Source organism: Stegostoma tigrinum, chromosome 13, assembly GCF_030684315.1.
Source record: "Stegostoma tigrinum isolate sSteTig4 chromosome 13, sSteTig4.hap1, whole genome shotgun sequence".
Classification (NCBI taxonomy): Eukaryota; Metazoa; Chordata; class Chondrichthyes; order Orectolobiformes; family Stegostomatidae; genus Stegostoma; species Stegostoma tigrinum.
Window position 1 is genome coordinate 16,785,812 of NC_081366.1, and position 17,876 is coordinate 16,803,687.

Here is a 17,876-nt window from a genome sequence, read left to right on the forward strand (position 1 = left end):
TCTTACTGCAACTGTACTAGGTGTTGGTGAAACCACATTGGAGTGTTGTGAGGAGTTTTGGTCTCCTTATCTAAGAAAATATATTAGCTCTTTGCAGGCAGTTCAGAGAAGGTTCCCCAGGATGTTTACTGGTTTGGAGAGATTGACTTATGACTAAAGATTAAACAGGTTGGGACTCTACTCACTGCAGTTGAGAAGAATGAGAGGTGATCTCATTGAATCATATAGGGTGCTTAAGGGGCTTGACAGGGTAAATGCTGAAGAATACTTCCCGTCATGGGAGAGTCTAGGATGAGAATGCATGACCTCAGAATAAAGAAGCAATTTAAGATGGAGACGAGGAGGAATTTTGTTTCTCTCAGAGGGTTGTGAGCCTTTGGAAGTCCCTGCCAGAGCTTCTGGGGCAAAGTCCTTGTGTATATTTTATGGCTGAGATAGATAGATTCTTGATCAATGAGGAAATCAAGTATTATGGGGAAAGTGGATGTGAGCGTCGGATCAGCCATGATCCTATTGAATTGCGGAACAGGCTCGAGGGGCTGAAGAATTTTCTCATATTCTTACTTCTAGTTGTGTGATGGTCTTAATTTTACATGGATCTCCATTCAGTTTTGAAATCTAAGATAGCATCGGAGAAAGGCACACTACAAAGAATAGAAAAGAATATGATTAATCATTGGATATGTATATTAAAGGTAAGATGTAGTTCATAAGATGCCAAAACAGAGAGAAGGCCAAGGTGGCCAAGTGGATAAAAACAAAATTTAGAGATTGTAAGAGGAAAATATTTGTTTAGTAATAGTGCATTACATCAATGCAAAATGGAATAATATTTTGAAAGACACATTGAATCCTGGTTTGTCACAGAAAGTGAGAGGTATGTACCAAGGTATTGGAAAAGCCTGGAATGCAAAGCATAGAGAAGATTCAGTGAATGTGCTGCACTCCTAACGGTGGAAGTAAGATGCAATTTCTCACAAAAATCAGAATCAAAATTTGGGTATGGGGGCTGGATAAATTGAAATTTTTAAGACCATCAGTAAGATTTTGTAGTCATGTTATCAAGGATATTGGAGTAAAGAAAGGTTTCAGTGTTGAGGTACATATCAACCATTTTCTACTTGAATGGTGGAACAAACTTGAGAGGCTAAATGTCCTCCAACTATTCCTTTGGATAGGATAGAGTTGAGCCATTATCACAATTGGGAAAGGCATAAACTTGAAAATGGGAATGAATAGAACTATCCAAATAGATATAAGTAGACTTGGAATGAAAAACAGGATCTGGACATTGCACGTTATCAGGCAGTGAAATTTATTATAAGCAAACATCTTGTATTGGGCATTAACTAACAGTGGTCTCCACACTGGTTGTGAATAGAAATGGCTTAAGCATTGGAGGTATAAAAATATTCTGGCATTTATGTAGCATTTTTTGAAACTTAAAATATGTTTTACAGCCAATTAAGCATTTTTAGACTATAGACAGTCATAGCCACATCAGGCATGTCCTCACAGTTGATTAACTGTGAATTTATAGAGCTTGTTTGCGGCCCACATTTAGTTTCCAAATGTTTCAATTTAAAAAATAACTGGTAACACAATGTTATGCATTAAGCAAGATGAAAGGTTGAATTATTACACAACTTTGCTGGACACTATTTAAGCAAGAAGTGACAAACACATGAGCTGGCATTTGGATACAAAGATTGATTGTGAATAAGAATAAAACATTGGCATAAGATGAAAATACACTGTATTGCCAAGATTGTTGCAGGCCTACTCACATAAAGCTTTCTCCTTCTGAAACGAAGGGGTTGAAAACAGCAATAAATCAAATAAATCACTGTGGATGTTGCAGATCTGAAACAAAAACGGAAATTGCTGGAGAAACTCAGCAGGCCAGGCAGCACCTGTGGAGAGAAAGCAGAGTCAATGTTTCAGATCTAATGATACTTTGTTAAAACTTGGAATTCAGATTCAACAGCTGTAATAGCTTCTGTAGTTGAATAGTTGATTGCTGTCTGCATGGTTGGATCCATCACATTAGAATAATTTGGAAGAGAGAGATTCTTGTTCTTTGCTGGCTCTGTCATTCTGGAACTTTCAGGTTGCCTTGACTTTTTTGGCAGAACAGCAACTGATGTCTGTATGTCTTCTTCCTTTTACTCCTTTGGCTGAGAACCCTCCCCCAGGCCCATGATGTCTGGCATGGCTCTTCCAGTTTGGGAGTGGGGTCTTACATAAAATGTTTTAAACAGATCAAGATTTCAAATGAGTGCTATCCTAAAAACTGTTGCATCATGTTCCCAAATTCAATAGTTGGCCAAGGCCTGGGTTCCAATGTGGAAAGTAACTTTTTTTTATAATTGTCACAGCCTGGCTTTCATTGCTAGTCTCTTTTGGTGAACTAGGAAGAACTATTCATACATTCAAGGAAATGATTGTCAAGCTTACCCTTGGAAATATTAATTTAATTTCAAAAAGTCTCATGATTTATTCCCATGTAAGTACAGTCTAGTCCCAATACAAGCTGACTGAGGGAACCATTGAATTCTTGAAGCCATTTTGCGTGAGTCTTCAACTATTCTAAAAAGCAATTCAGTTATATTTGCAAGATGTACAGCATTATAATTATACAGCTATGACCGGTCACTGTAAGAAACAGTAAGGTGCCATAGGTAGTAATGAGATCATGCACATTATTTTCATGTTGGTTGAGGGATAAATATTGGCCAGGACACAGGGACAGATATCTTTGCTGTTGTTTAGCTTAATATGATGTGGATATTAAGCGCACTTTAGTGGGTATAATTTAATTAAAATTATTGCCATGATCTCAGCAAATGCAAACCCAGATAGAAGAACCCTCAAAGATTCAAAACGATAATTTGAACAAAGGTGCATTAAAAATCAAATTTGGTACATTTCTAAAGTTTTATTTATAAGAATCATATTTTTGCTTAAGAGTTGTATATCTTTATTTCGGAAATGCATAAAAACGGCACCGAAGTACATTCTTAAGGAGATAATCAGTGAATTCCACTGCAGGAGCTATGTTAGAGCATGTTTATGGAGGGTGCAGCTGAGAGCCACGTCTACTGAGATGGACCTTGGTAATTATCTGCACTGCCTCCATCGCTGGGTTGCTTTACATGTAAATTTGGACCACGTAGATATGCAGTTGCCACGTTGACAGTTCACCACTCCATTCCACCTCCACCACCCCACCCCACGCCAAATAAAACAAAAACCAGATGTTTGTTTCGTTCTGAAAACACTGCCAGACTGAGGCAAAAAGAAACGATTACTGAAGTAAGGATGAACCACTGCTAATTAATTAATATTTGCAGGCATCATACACAAACAGAAGCAGAAGTACACTTAATTGAATAGAATTGTGCTGTTTCGTGCTATAATGTAGCATTATGGAAATGGTGCAGCGAATCTGTCCAAATAAGGGAGTGGGATAGATTGTTCTGGTCTGCGATAGAGAGTGCGTTCCAATAGCAAACTATGCATTTGATTTTCCAACCAGAACAATTTGAAGTGGGGGAGGGATAGAGAGAGAGGGAGAGAGAGAGCCGGCCCACCCGGGATATCATTGCTTCATTTCCTGCCAGTTGACTCTAAAGAGTCAGATTCTTCCATTGCCTCAGTTAGCCTGGTGCTCTCTCACTACCGTGCAGTCTTCTCCTTCTTGAGGTATGAGCTACTGATTTTTTTTCCAGTTAGTTTTCCAAAGCTATTCCTTTGGTATTTCTGCGGATATGTTCAATTCACGATGTTATTAAAAGTAAGCCGCGTGTTTTGAGATTGCATCCTTCTAAGATCTTTTTTTCTGCCGACCCTTATCTGTCACTTCTGCATACCGCCCATTGACTTATAGTGCAATGTTATTAAGATGATCCTAACGGTTAACAAAGGCTTTCTTTCGACTGTTAGTCCATGGGCTATTTCTCAAGGACTCTCTTTGTTTACCGCAATAGTGCAAGACGCTTTAGGATTTACCGTGCCCTTAGGTTTTAATATTTAGTCTACTCTTGATAAAGCCGATCTGGACGGTGCAAAGTTCTACAAAGTTGAAAGATTTCACTCCCCCCCCCCCCCCCCCGATAAGCTTTTATAAAAATGTTTCTCCGGTTGTGAATCCCGTTACCAAGCAGGTGACTTGATTCATCTGGGGCCATTTACGGATCTTTTCATGAAGGCAAGGAAGCTGAGCACGGTTCAAATCTAACGCCCCAGTATGCGCACACAGGCGCCTTCCCTACCACGAAGCAGGGAGAGTAGCTCACATTTCAGAGCTATGTCCGAGTGAGAAAGATCCGTGGTACAGTAACTGAGACGAAGTTGCTCTTGTCACTGTTTCGGGCAAGGATCGGATATAATCTAACAAAGGACATGCGCCTCACCCTCTATCTACTCGACAGAACGCGACCACTCCCTGTGTGTTTTGTTTAATCGAAATTGCCTTTAACAACTACTTTTTGAAATGTTGGGAGCCGTTAATTCGTCTTGCTCTTAACAATTTCTGCAATTCCAAACAAAACTCTTAACGTAATTACTTTTTTAAAATAATAAGGTTAACATGGCACATTCGTCGTATTATGTAATTGTGTTTTTATTTGATTCATTTGCTAGAAAGTCTCTCTTTAATGAACCTAACACTATCGTGAAATGCCCCGTCTGCAGTTTTTGCCAGTTATTAAAGCCTATTTATTATTTTTAAGGAAATGAGGAACTTTCCGAGATGTATGATTTTCAAATGTAACATAGATTCGAGTGAATTCCGCTTGTTCGGAACGGTGTTTTAACTGCATTTTGCACGAAGACCGCTAACGGGGACGATTTCGAATGGGTTCATCTCCAACATGCACCTTGCGGGCTAAAAGCTCACTAACCGCGCATTATGAAGTGAACCTGGGATCTGCGAGATTGGAAAGGGGGGGCGGGGGTTATCTCTGCATGGCTGATGGGTGGGAAGGGTTTGGGGGCGGTTAATTCACCAGATGTATCCCTGGCTGACTCCTGTGTGTGTTAGCTGTAGGGTTAGTTCTTGCTGGACCAGCTTAGCAGGTGCAAACAGCTGGATACCAGCAGGGCTGGTCAACATCTGTCGACAGTTTATTATCTCCTCGTTTCGTTTCGGGTGGGTGGCTGTAGGAATGAAAAAAAAACTGATACAACAATTTGCCACTACGTCCTTCCACCCCCTTCTACCAAAACACGCCCACTATCTTTTTTTTCTAAAAGTATGCTCCCTCCAGTCAATGTCCAGTATCCCCCTCTTTGACTGTATGAGTTTCGGTTATCATGAAGGGGGAGAGTATACACGGTGAGCAGTGGTCCTAAGCGAGCAGGTTAACGGTGGAACAAAATGGCTAGCATTCGGCTGAAGTTGCTACACCGCAATGTCATATACCAGTTAGTACAATGTGAGCAAATATCAATGCCCACCCAGTGTGTACACGATACTAAAACACCATCATACAACACAGCACGGCGGATGCTGGGAATCTGAAACAGAGCCAGTAGTTTCTTCAGAAACTCGGCACGTCTGGCAGCACTAGTGGAGAGCGAAAAACAGAGTTAACATTTTCAGTTCTGAAGAAAGGGTCACTGGACTGGAGGCGTTATCTCTGCTTTCTCTCTACAGACTCTGCCAGACCGGCTGAGTTTCTCCAGCAATTCCTTTTTTTTCTTTGTTCCTGAAACACCATAAGTAGGATTGCGGAGCTCAGAGTCATAGAGTAAGGTAAAATACAATTTTACACTGAAAGTTTCTTAACAGAACATATAATGCATCCAAAGCAGAACAGAAGTGCATGAAGCGACCAGGCAGAGGAATGTGGTTCTATAGGAGGCAACTCAACTTTGACTCGCTGCTCAAGTGCCTTAAATTTTGACGATTAATCAAGGAGGTGAAATCCGATTTATCTGATTTGTAAATGAATATGTTTATTGAAAACAAACACAAGTAAATTCTAGAAAGTGCTGGCAAAACTCTGTAGTTCTGGCAGTAGTTGTGAACTGAGCTGACGTTTTGTGTGCATGGGCTCACTCTAGGAGAGGAGAGGAATTCGGAAAAGGGTAAGTGAGGAGGATGGAGGGTGGGGGAAGAGGCTAGAATTACTTCAGACTGATCTCCCACTCACCAAGTCAGAGCTATTAAAAGTGACCATTGATCTGACTTCATTCCTCTCAAATTGCCTCTTTTTGACTTCACTGTTTCACAAGGGTGTCCGGAATGTCACTGCGAAATAGATCTTCTCCGTTGGCAGAATTCCGACAATATCCTTGCAGATTTCGGAGACCTACCTTCCGGCAGCTATGCTAATCTAGAGGGTCAGTTTATTCTGTAGGTTAGTGTACAACTAAGCATTTCAATACAGGACAGAAAGCGGGAGGCTTGTCTCGGTACGTTCCACACGGGCGCTGGTTGGTTGTCATTCCAGAATCCCTTTGACTTAAACGGTGACTTGCAATGGGCAATAAATTCAACTGATGCTGCTTCGTCAGCTCCCATTCACTTACGAAATGTGTGCAGTAATGTTTGCTTTTTTGGGCGACGTGCCGGGGCTTTGGGGTGGGCTGAGGGGATGGGGTGTGAGTGGAATTGGAGGCGAGAACACCCGAGGAGGAAACCAGGCTTTCCTGTCTGACACCACCGTGTACTCTCAGGTCAGTACGCGGACTTTATTTAGATTTTGGATTCAGATGAGCCCACCCATCGATTCCCAAAGAAAATAAGGACAGAATCCAAACCCTTCCGTCATACCTGACTGCGAATCCCTGTCCTGTTGAGTCTCCGGAAGAGTTCCAAATGAAATAAGAGACCGGACAGCATGAATGTGTGTGTGTTTGCGTGTTAAGCATCTCTCTATTTGTGCGATTCCAAATATACTACTCCCACGTTAGTCATAGGCGATGGTCACAAACTGGCAGCTTGTTCAAAACCTTAAATAAAGAACCATACTGGCATGAAGAGTCTTCTGTGTGTACAAGAGTAATTATAGTTTTTTTTCATCAGAATCTGAGACTCTCTGCTAGTGTTCCCTTTCTAAACTTAGGGATCCTTCTTCCGTCATGCTAGATAAATTGGAAAAATCGGGTTAGCTTCTATAATTTTGTCCCCACAACACCCATCCGGTGTCAAACACCTACACCACACTGAGTCCAGGTCTCAGAAAGTGCTGGTGGAATTTTTTTTGTTGTTAGATTTTTTCCTCTAAGAAAGTTGAAGACATGTTAGCGGGTTTGGAGGAGGAACATTTGTGATCAGAACCTGCCCACCAGTCTCTGATACCTGTCGACAAATCTTTTTTTCTCTGAGAATGGAAATCAGACCACCTTATGGATACCCAACAACAGAGCATCAAGCCCATATCCAGACAGCATTGGGGTAAGACCTGGAGGAATACTTTCTGATCTTATGATGAACACCAGTTCACATCATCTTCCAATTAGTTGGAAACTTACTTTTTATTACCAATTTCAAATCCCCTCAATATTTACTGAATAACATTTCAATTGAGTTTTTATTTAATGTTTAAAGTTATAAGATGCAACCTATTTTCCTTCATTACCAGTTTCATGCTTTCATGATAAATACCCACAAAAAAATCTAACCCATTCAAAAATGTGACGTGCTACAGAGAAGGCAATGCAGAAAGTGTTAGTAAGGCCTGGGAAAGAGCAATCACCCACTCCCTCCCCGTATGGTTCTACAATTGAGAAAAATTCCAGGTTCAATATTGTTTACATTATTTCCTACACTTAATCACACCTCCATTTAAGACTAACAACTGCAAAAGTCTGCAAAGCATGGCAGCAGTCTAATAACAGATGGGTGTATATAATTACACTGCACATACCTCATTATAATACTATTACCTGCCCTAAGGTAGGTTTGATGGGTCATCAAAATTCCCAACTGGAAATTGTGCTCATTGCTTTAGGGCTAACAGTAATATAACAGGATAAAATCCTAATTGACAGAACTTACAGCAGTAATAAACACCAAGTGGGATCACAGAATGCTTACAGTTGTGAACAAGACCTTCAGATCATTATGTCCATGTCAGCTGTCTGTAAGAGTGCGCCTCAGCTAGTTCCACTTCCTGCATCTTTCCGCAATGGTCCTGTAAATGGTGTTTTCAGATAGTTATTAAATACCCTTTTGAAAGCCACCATCTCTCTCAAAGCATTCCAGAACCTAACCACTCTTTATGTAAACAATTTTCCTCATGTTGGTATTGTTTCTCCTAAAAATCACCTTTATTCATTCACGGGTTAAGGGTGTAACTCACTAGGCATTTATTGCTCATCTCTAATCAGTGAAGAGTCAACCACATTGCTATGGTTCTGAAGTCACTTGTAGGCTAGACCAGGTACAGATGGCAGATTTCCTCCTTTAAAGTACATTAGAGTACCAGATGGGGTTTTCCACAATGGATTAGACTCTCAACTCTAAATTTTTAATCTGCTGTGGACAACTTGAACTCAGATTCCCAGGACATTACTTGGGTCCCTAGTTTAGCAGTCTGGCGATAATACTACCAGTCCGCCATCTCACCTTAAACTTGTGGTGTTTGATTCTGATCCTTCTGCCAACATGAACAGTTTCTCCCCGTCAAATACCTTTTCAACACTTTTTGAGAAAGACCAACCCAGCTTCTTCAATTTATCCACATAGCTGAAGTCTCTCTTTATTGGATCTGTTCTTGTAAATAATTTCAGCGCCGTTCCGACTGGGGGCATATCTTTTCTAAAATGTGGTGCCAAGAACTTGAAAAAGCCATCTAGTTGGATAGAATTTTATAAAACCTTACCATGGATTTCTTGATTTTGTATTGTTTTCTTTTACTTACAAAGTCCAGATTTTCTCCCCCTTATTAACAGAATTCTCAACTTGCCCTACAATGTACAGTGATTTCTGTACATACATCCTCAGGTTCCTCTGCTTTTGTTCCTTCTTTAGTATTGTTTCCTTCTATTTTACTATCTTTTCCTATTTTTCTGATCAAAATGCATCACTTCACACTTATCTCCATAAAGTTTCATCAGTCACTTGCCACCCATTCTAATAGGTTGTCTGTGCCCTTTTGAAGTCTATTCTTGGTTCACAACACTTGCAAGTTTCATACTATTTGCAATGTTTGAAAATGTGACCTACACATTTCTGCTGTCTTTAATTAATCTGCATTTGTTCAGTTAACTGAAACCACTAACACTAAATTGGCTGGTTTTATGCCAATGCCCCTTTTGAAACAAAAATATATCATTTGCAAGTCTCTTTTCAACTTAAAATTCCATTTTATGTCGATGGCCAGTCTCTTCCTGTACTTTCTCTTGATACTTTTATTTTGTCTTTACTTCCTCCCTTTCACCATTCAATCTGATTCTCACTTGTATTAACAACCTGAAATCTCTCATAATCTCTCTATTTTGTCTTTCTTCCATCTATTTCATCATCCATGGAGTTCATACTTTGTTTGTCCTTCCTCTCCCACGTAAGGGAGTAGACCTTAACTGTACCTGAACAATCTTCTCATAATGGTAGCTCATTGTTCAATTATAGATATGCCTGCCAATCTTTAATTCCAGTTTACTTGAGCTAGATCTGGATACATGCCCCTGAAATTGGGTGTTTTCTGTCCTTTCCCACATGTTAAGCTAAATCTTGACACTATAATCGCCATACTCAATACATGTTCCCCAATGGATACTAGAAATGACGTGGAACTAAACACATATTGTTTATGTTAAAAAAGATGCAATCTTATTGCCAAATTTTTGCCTATGCAATGTAGTTTTGGTTAAGCATTAAGATAAAATTAGCAATGTGACCAAATCACTAAATGCACAAGCACGTCTGGTTATTTAGAAACTATTTTCTGTACAAAATGCTCATGGACCTTAACAATGTATAAGTGCAATGCAGCAAAACTATCTCTCACATACAGGCTTTCAACCAATCATGCCATTAGATGTGGTTACAAACCAAATTGAAACCAAACTTTTGGACTGTAAAGTAAATTAATACTAATAAATCATTAAGTTAATTGAAGAAGCTCTTTAAATGGTTCTCAAGGGCTGTGTGCTATTGAAAATTTCTTCTGCAGTGAACACCGGTTGCTGTAAATTCAGGCATCATGATAGAAACAGGTATTGCATTAGTGAATATTTTTGGGTGAAAATAACAGTCTGTGTGCTGAATCAAAAGTTAAATATATTGAGGAATCTTATCTTGATCAGCAAGTTAATGCTAATACTACATAAAATACAGCTGTAAGCATACATAGAATCATACAGCATGGAAACAGACCCTTTGGTCCAACCAGTTCATACTGGACGCAATCCCAAACTAAACCAGTCCAAACTGCCTGCTCCTATCACATATCCCTGTATAACTTTCCTATCATACATCCATTCAAATGTCTTTTAAATGGTGTAATTGTACCTGCATCCACCACTTCATCAGAAAGTTCATTCCAGATGCAAAACATCCTCTGTGTAAAAATTTTGCTTATGTCTTTTTTGAAATCTCTCTCCTCTCACCTTAAAAAAGTGCCCTCTAATCTTGAAATTCCCGATCTTAACTAACTATGATCTTCCCAACTACTGTACTATCAACTCTATCTGTACCTCTCATTATTTTATAAACTTCAATCAGGTCACCTGTCAACCTCCTGTGCTCCAGTGAATATAGTTCCAGCCTATCCAGCCTTTCCTTATGACTCAAATCTTCCATACCCAGCAACTTCCTGGTAAATCTCTTCTGAACCCTCTCCAGTTTGATAATATCCTTTCTGTGACTGGGCAACCAGAACTGCACACAGTATTCCAGAAGAGGCCTCACCAATGTACTGTACAACCTCAACATAATGTCCCAACTCCTATACTCAAAGGACTGAATAATAAATGCAAGTGAGCCAAACATTTCTTTAACTATGTGACGCAAACTTCAAAGAATTATGCACCTGCATCCCTCGATCCCTCTCTTCGACAATACTACCCAGGACCCTACCATTAGTTGTATAATCCCTTCCCTTGCTTGTCGTCACCAAATGCAAGATCTGACATATATCTATATTGAACTTCATCTGCCACTTTTTCGTCCATTGACCTATTTGACCAAGATCCCTTTGTAATCTTAGAAAACCTTCTTCACTGTTCACAATGCCATAGGTTTTGGAGTCATCTGCAAACTTACTAATCATGCCTTCTATCTTCTCAACCAAATCATTTAAATAAATGGCAAACAAAAGAGGATTCAGAGCCTATCCCCGTGGAATGCTATGGGTCACTGCCCTCCAGTCTGCGAAACGACCTTCGCCATTACTCTGTCTCCTGCCGTTAAGCCAATTATGCATCCAACTGCCAAACTCCCCCTGAATCCTATGTGCCTAAATTTAATAATTAGTCTACCACCTGAAACCTTGTCAAAGGCTTTACTAATATATAAATAAACAATGTGTACTGTTCTGCCATCATCGACCTTTTAGGTAACTTCTTTGAAAAACTCAATCAAGTTTGTGAGATATAATCTTCCTCACACAAAACTGTGCTGACTATCTATGATCAATTTCTGCCTCTTTAATAAATGTCCATAAATCCTATCTTTTATAATCACCTGCAACAAGTTACCCACAACCAAAGTCAGACTGAAAGGTCTACGGTTTACTTATGTATATTGAATGCCACCTTTTGATTTAAATTGTTTTTGTATGCTTATCACCCAATGTATTGCTAATGCAAAACTCTTTGAACCTATTCATGAATTTCCCTTTTAACATGAAAGAATACATGAGCAGAATGAGTTATAAGATTAACACGGACCATTCAACAAAAGCAGAGCGTGAAATGTATTTTCACATTATGTAAGTTTTGTAAGTTTTAAGGTCATTTCTGCTCAAGCAGGGCATTTCTTGGTTTTAGTGACACAACTGAATAAGAATTGGTTCTTTTGTGGTTGGGAGGGGAAAATTGAAATATGGGAAAGGCCAGCTGCTGCTGCTGCTGGGCCCCAAACACAAAACAAACTGAGTGGTGCTGCGTTTCCTGAAAAAAAGGCAAGGATTTTTTAATGTGGGACGACGTGAAATTTTCTACCTTTCATTTTGAAATTGGTGTAGACTGATCGGACATTAGATATCAGCACAGTTGTAGCTAATGCAGTGAATGGATTGCTGTAGCAATAGAGATTTTCACGATCCCAAGTGCTATAGACAATAAGCCTTAGTTAAGTGACTGACTTGAGATATAGGCAGAACTGTCATCAAAAGTTTATGGGTTTAAATCAAGTAAGACTGACACATGATTGTAGCACTTCCCCAGTAGGACATTGTTGGAGGTATCATGCTTTGAATAGGGCATGACATCAATATCTTGTTTGACTTCTCGGTGGACATAAAAGATCCAATGGCAATACATCAAAGAGGAAGGAGTTGACATTGGTATCTTAATCAATACTTAACACTCAATTGACGTAACAAACATACAATATCCGCTTATTATCACAGTGACATTTGTAAGAGCTGCTATGTGCTGATCAGCTTTTCAATATCCTATATTACAACGGTAATTACACTTATGAAGTACTTAATTGGATGCAGTTAAGGAGTATCTTAAAGAAGGTAAGAGAGGTAGAAATTCAATCTGGATAAGTGTGTGGTGATACAAATTAAATTGAAAATAAGGCTTACATGTGTATCACAATTTATCTGATTGATCTGCGTTGTATTTAATAGCTGCTAATCATGTTGTTCTTAATGTTCAGTATTTGCAGACTTTTTCATTTCTCCCCATTGTATTTTCAAATTTCAATTCTGTGGACATTTAAAAACATTTCACATAGCATTTCACAGTGTCCTGGGAAGCTCCCAGTGTACTTCAGAGACAATGGATTGCCTCTTGATGTTTGTAGCAAAACAGTGGCCAATTCACATCCAACAACAAGGCACAAACAATCGTGATGAATGCCAAACTAAAACGTCTTTGTGACTTGGGCTGAAAGCTAGATGTTGTCAGCAGAAGGGATTCTCTGCCCTTTGATCAACGCGATGCCCATCTGAAACAAAAAAAAGTAGATGGAGCCTTCCTTTAGCAGTTTTATATCTATTCTGAAAGATGGCACCTTTGTGCCAATAGTAAATCACTGAGGTGATGGCCCAGTGGTATTATCACTGGACCGCTAACCCTGAGACTGTGTAATGTCTGGGGACACGCTTGAATCCTGCCACCGCAGATGGTGGAATTTGAATCCAATGAGTCTAATGATGGATTGATTGTTGGGGAAAAAGACCCATCTGGTTCACTAATGCCCTTATAGGGAAGGAAATCTGGCATTTTACCCAGCCTTGCCCACATGTGACTCCAGACCCCCAGCATTGTGGTTGACTTTTAACTGCCCAATGAGCAATGAATGCTGCCTGGCCCATGATGTCCTTAGCCCATGAATGAATGAAAGTACCAGACTGGGTTGCGGGAATATATGTTGAAAGCATCATTTAAACAGTTCAGAGGCAAAAATGGTACCTTGTGGTTCTTAAATTTCAGTTTGTATGAATTTTTTTTAATCAAATGATTGCCAAATGTTGTCTGTCTAACTGGGGTTGGGTGAGTGGTTAAAAAAAAACCTTTTCTTTTATAAATAGGATGACATAATCGTACAGTTCTGACTGAAATAGCCACGGTGTTCAAGCCACTGCATTGTGAGCTAGTGATACTGTCATTTTGAAAATGAGACAGTAGGAACTGCAGATGCTGGAGAATCTGAGTTAACAAGGTGTAGAGCTGGATGAACACAGCAGGCCCAGCTGCATCAGAGGATTAGGAAGGCTGATGTTTTGGGCTTTTCTGAAGAAGGGCCTAGGCCCAAAACGTCAGACTTCCTGCTCCTCTGATGCTGCTTGGCCTGCTGTGTTCATCCAGCTCTACACCTTTATTTTGAAATGATGAGTTTTCTTTTCAACTATTCTGTACCTCTGTTGACAAGAGACACTTTCAAGGCTGTCTAACCCAAACTAAAGATCAGTGCACAGATACGAATACATATGTCCACATGTGTACTGTACCAGATTGAGTTTGTAGTTAGGGAGAATTTTCCAGAAACTTCTTTTAAAAAAAAATTAAAATGTAAAACCTACTATCGGCAGCAAGGATCAAAATGTACCTTTAAAAGGTCTTTTTGATATTTGCATTAATTTTTAATCTTCATTGGAAATAAGCTGCTGATTTTCAGTTATGTAGAATGAAATGTACATGTAGAATTTATCTCAATGGGATTCGAGAAACCTGTTTTGAAAATATTTTCAGCTGAAAGGATTTCCTGAAGCCAGTGAGTTTTTGCAGACGTGGCATTGAGTGTTGCCCTCCATATGAACAGCTGGCGGAGATCTCTCTTGATGTCTTGTCTCCAAATATAGTTTGACATTTTGCTATTCCAACATAAACAGAGCCAGAGCCTGTTTCCGTGCGTGCGGTAATCCTGTCAGTGTAGCCCATTCTCACACACAAAGTGTTGGAATAACACATTACTGGATGGCAGGAGAGCTTACATAACCGAAAATAAACAAGTCTGGTCTAGTCCACTTATGTGAATAAAAAACTACATAACTCCAAAACTTTACCTAGTATTAATCCGAGATGTTACTCATGTTCAAAACAAACTGATCTCACAGAATAACATGGAGTCAAGTGACACACGCCGGAGTCTGATTAATTTTGTTGTTTTTGGCGTTTTAAGCAACGCTCAAGAAAGGCAGCCGTGGCGAATTTCTGAGTTGTTTCAAAATTTTAAGGACCTTTAACAGATTTTACACAGTGCCATTGTTATAAGATATTGTCTCTTGGTCCCTTCTCCCACTACACAAAAAAAAAGAAAATGTGCAAATGGAACAGAAGATTTTCCTAGATAACAACACCACAGGCCAAGCAACGTCAGCTTTCCTGCTCCTAAGATGCTGCTTGGCCTGCTGTGTTCATCCAGTTCCGCACCTTGTTATCTTGGATTCTCCAGCATCTGCAGTTCTTATTATCCCTGATAGAAGATTTTCCTAAACCAGGCAGAAAAAACAGAGTTTCACCTGCACATCTGCCAATGTGGTATACTGCATCCACTGTACCCGGTGTGGCTTCCTCTACATTGGGGAAACCAAGCGGAGGCTTGGGGACCGCTTTGCAGAACACCTCGCAATAAACAACTGCACCTCCCAGTCGCCAACCATTTCCACTCCCCCTCCCATTCTTTAAATGACATGTCCATCATGGGCCTCCTGCAGTGCCACAATGATGCCACCCGAAGGTTGCAGGAACAGCAACTCATATTCCGCCTGGGAACCCTGCAGCCCAATGGTATCAATGTGGACTTCACCAGCTTCAAAATCTCCCCTTCCCCCACAGCATCCCTAAACCAGCCCAGTTCGTCCCCTCCCCCCACTGCACCACACAACCAGCCCAGCTCTTCCCCTCCACCCACTGCATCCCAAAACCAGTCCAACCTGTCTCTGCCTCCCTAACCGGTTCTTCCTCTCACCCATCCCTTCCTCCCACCCCAAGCCTCACCTCCATCTCCTACCTACTAACCTCATCCCACCTCCTTGACCTGTCCGTCTTCCCTGGACTGACCTATCCCCTCCCTACCTCCCCACCTATACTCTCCTCTCCACCTATCTTCTTTTCTCTCCATCTTCGGTCCGCCTCCCCCTCTCTCCCTATTTATTCCAGAACCCTCACCCCATCCCCCTGTCTGATGAAGGGTCTAGGCCTGAAACGTCAGCTTTTGTGCTCCTGAGATGCTACTGGGCCTGCTGTGTTCATCCAGCCTCACATTTTATTATCTTGGATTCTCCAGCATCTGCAGTTCCCATTATCACAGAAAAAACACAATGGCCAATGACCATGGAGTCATTGCTTGATACAACCGCCCTGATTCAGTCTTTATCACAACAATTAATTCCAAACCGTACACAGTGATCCCCCAATAATACCCTCCCTTTAAATCACACACTGGACTAACAAATTTTCTGAAGAAGGGTCTATACCCAAAACGTCAGCTTTCCTGTTCCTCTGATGCTGCTTGGCCTACTGTGTTCACCCAGCTCTACACCTTGTTATCACAGATTCTCCAGCATCGGCAGTTCCTACTATCTCTGGACTAACATATATATATATTCTATTTTTACAAAAAAACAGTTCTTGAATAAAAGGTTAAGAAATGTATTTTTTTAAAACATCCAGCAAAATCTGTATATATATTCAGGATACTGGTTCTATTTCAGAGCTTGGCACTTCTTTTTAGCTCTTGATTATCTGGAGAGTTGAATTTTAATTGCAACATCATATCTTAGCCTCTGCACAGTAATTTTGTGTGTTGTGAATATTATACTTTTTAATTTGCTGGAGTAATGGACAATGTTTTCAGTCCTGCATTCGCCAGTAGCCATTTAATTTCAAACAGAAACGCTTTGTGAATTGAAGGATTCTTGGCTGACATGAGGCTAATTCACACACCACATAAAGTATTCCAGGAATAAAATAATGGAGTCATCAAAGAGGATTGAATTTCTGCAATGACTTTTATTACCCCATTATTTCCCAAAACATTCAGACCAATCAAGATAGCCATTGTTCCAGGGGAGCACATCAGCAATTTTTACTCAGCATAAATTCCACCAAGCGTAATGAGATAAGCAATCATTTCGGCACTGTTGGAATGCAGCATTTAATTTTCGTCTCTCTGCCATAGGAAGGATGTTGTGAAACTTGAAAAGGTGCAGAAAAGATTTACAAGGATGTTGGACGGTTTGAGCTATAGGTAGAAACCGAACAGGCTGGGGCTATTTTTGTGGAGCAATTGGAAACTGAGAATGACCTTCTAGAAGTTTATAAAACCATGAGGGGCATGGATAGGCTGAATAGCCAAGGTCTTTTCCCCAGGGTAGGAGAGTCCAAAACTAGGAGGCATAGGTTTAAGGTGCATGGGGAAAGATTTACAAGGGACCCAAGGGGCACCTTTTATATGCAGAGTGTGCGCATTCAGAGGAAGTGGTGGAGGCTGGTACGATTACCGCATTGTAAAAGCATCTGGATGGGTACGTGAATAGGAAGTGTTTAGAGGGATCTGGGCCAGATGTTAGCAAATGGGACCGGACCAATTTAGAATATCCAGTTGGCATGGACAAGTGTTGGCATGGACAAGTTAATCTCTCAGAGGATTTCGGCAGCACTGATGCACTCCCTCAGTGCTGCAGCTATATTCCAAGTTAGATTCTGTTCTCTAGTCTCTGGACAGTGATTTAAATCCCCACTCTTCCACTGCAAGAGGCAATACTGCTCATACAAAGCCAAGGCAGCCATTTATCATAAACTGAAGGGTAGAAGCAAGAGATTTCAGGGTTTAACAGGGCCATACAATTATATATTAAAGGAATTGTTGGTATATCACTGAGGAATGATGTGCAGCTTTTATATTTGAAAGATAAAAATGTTTTTGATGCTTTGAAAAGGTAATTGAACCAAACAACCCATATAATTTGTAGTGAAAAATTAGAAACAATTTAATGTAACAAAGTTTGTTGGTATCAGGGAAACACAGCTAGACATAATGGGCCTGTTTAAGAGAATTAGAGTAAATTCATTCTGAAACTGATAACTTGTCATCTCCATTCTTTTCTCACAAAGGCATATGTTATTCACTATTTCACATATATCAGCCCTTTGATGATGAAGATGGAGAAAATTAATCTGACCATCAACTCTTCCATGTCCCACTGATCAATCCCAATGTACATTTTGTAATCCAACAAGAAATAGTTTTTTTATGTCTTTCGAATCAAATATCTTATTTAAACATGTTAATTATTAATCAA

General features: G+C 40.1%; 1 protein-coding gene across 1 annotated transcript in view; it reads left to right on the plus strand.

The window, feature by feature from the left end:
- Positions 1 to 3,567: 3,567 nt before the first annotated feature.
- sparc (secreted protein, acidic, cysteine-rich (osteonectin)) overlaps positions 3,568 to 17,876 on the plus strand; it is a 33,605-nt gene continuing 19,296 nt past the window's right edge. Inside the window, exon 1 of the mRNA XM_048543404.2 lies at positions 3,568 to 3,705. The gene's annotated coding sequence lies outside the window, so the exon portion shown is untranslated. The remainder of the gene's footprint in view (positions 3,706 to 17,876) is intronic.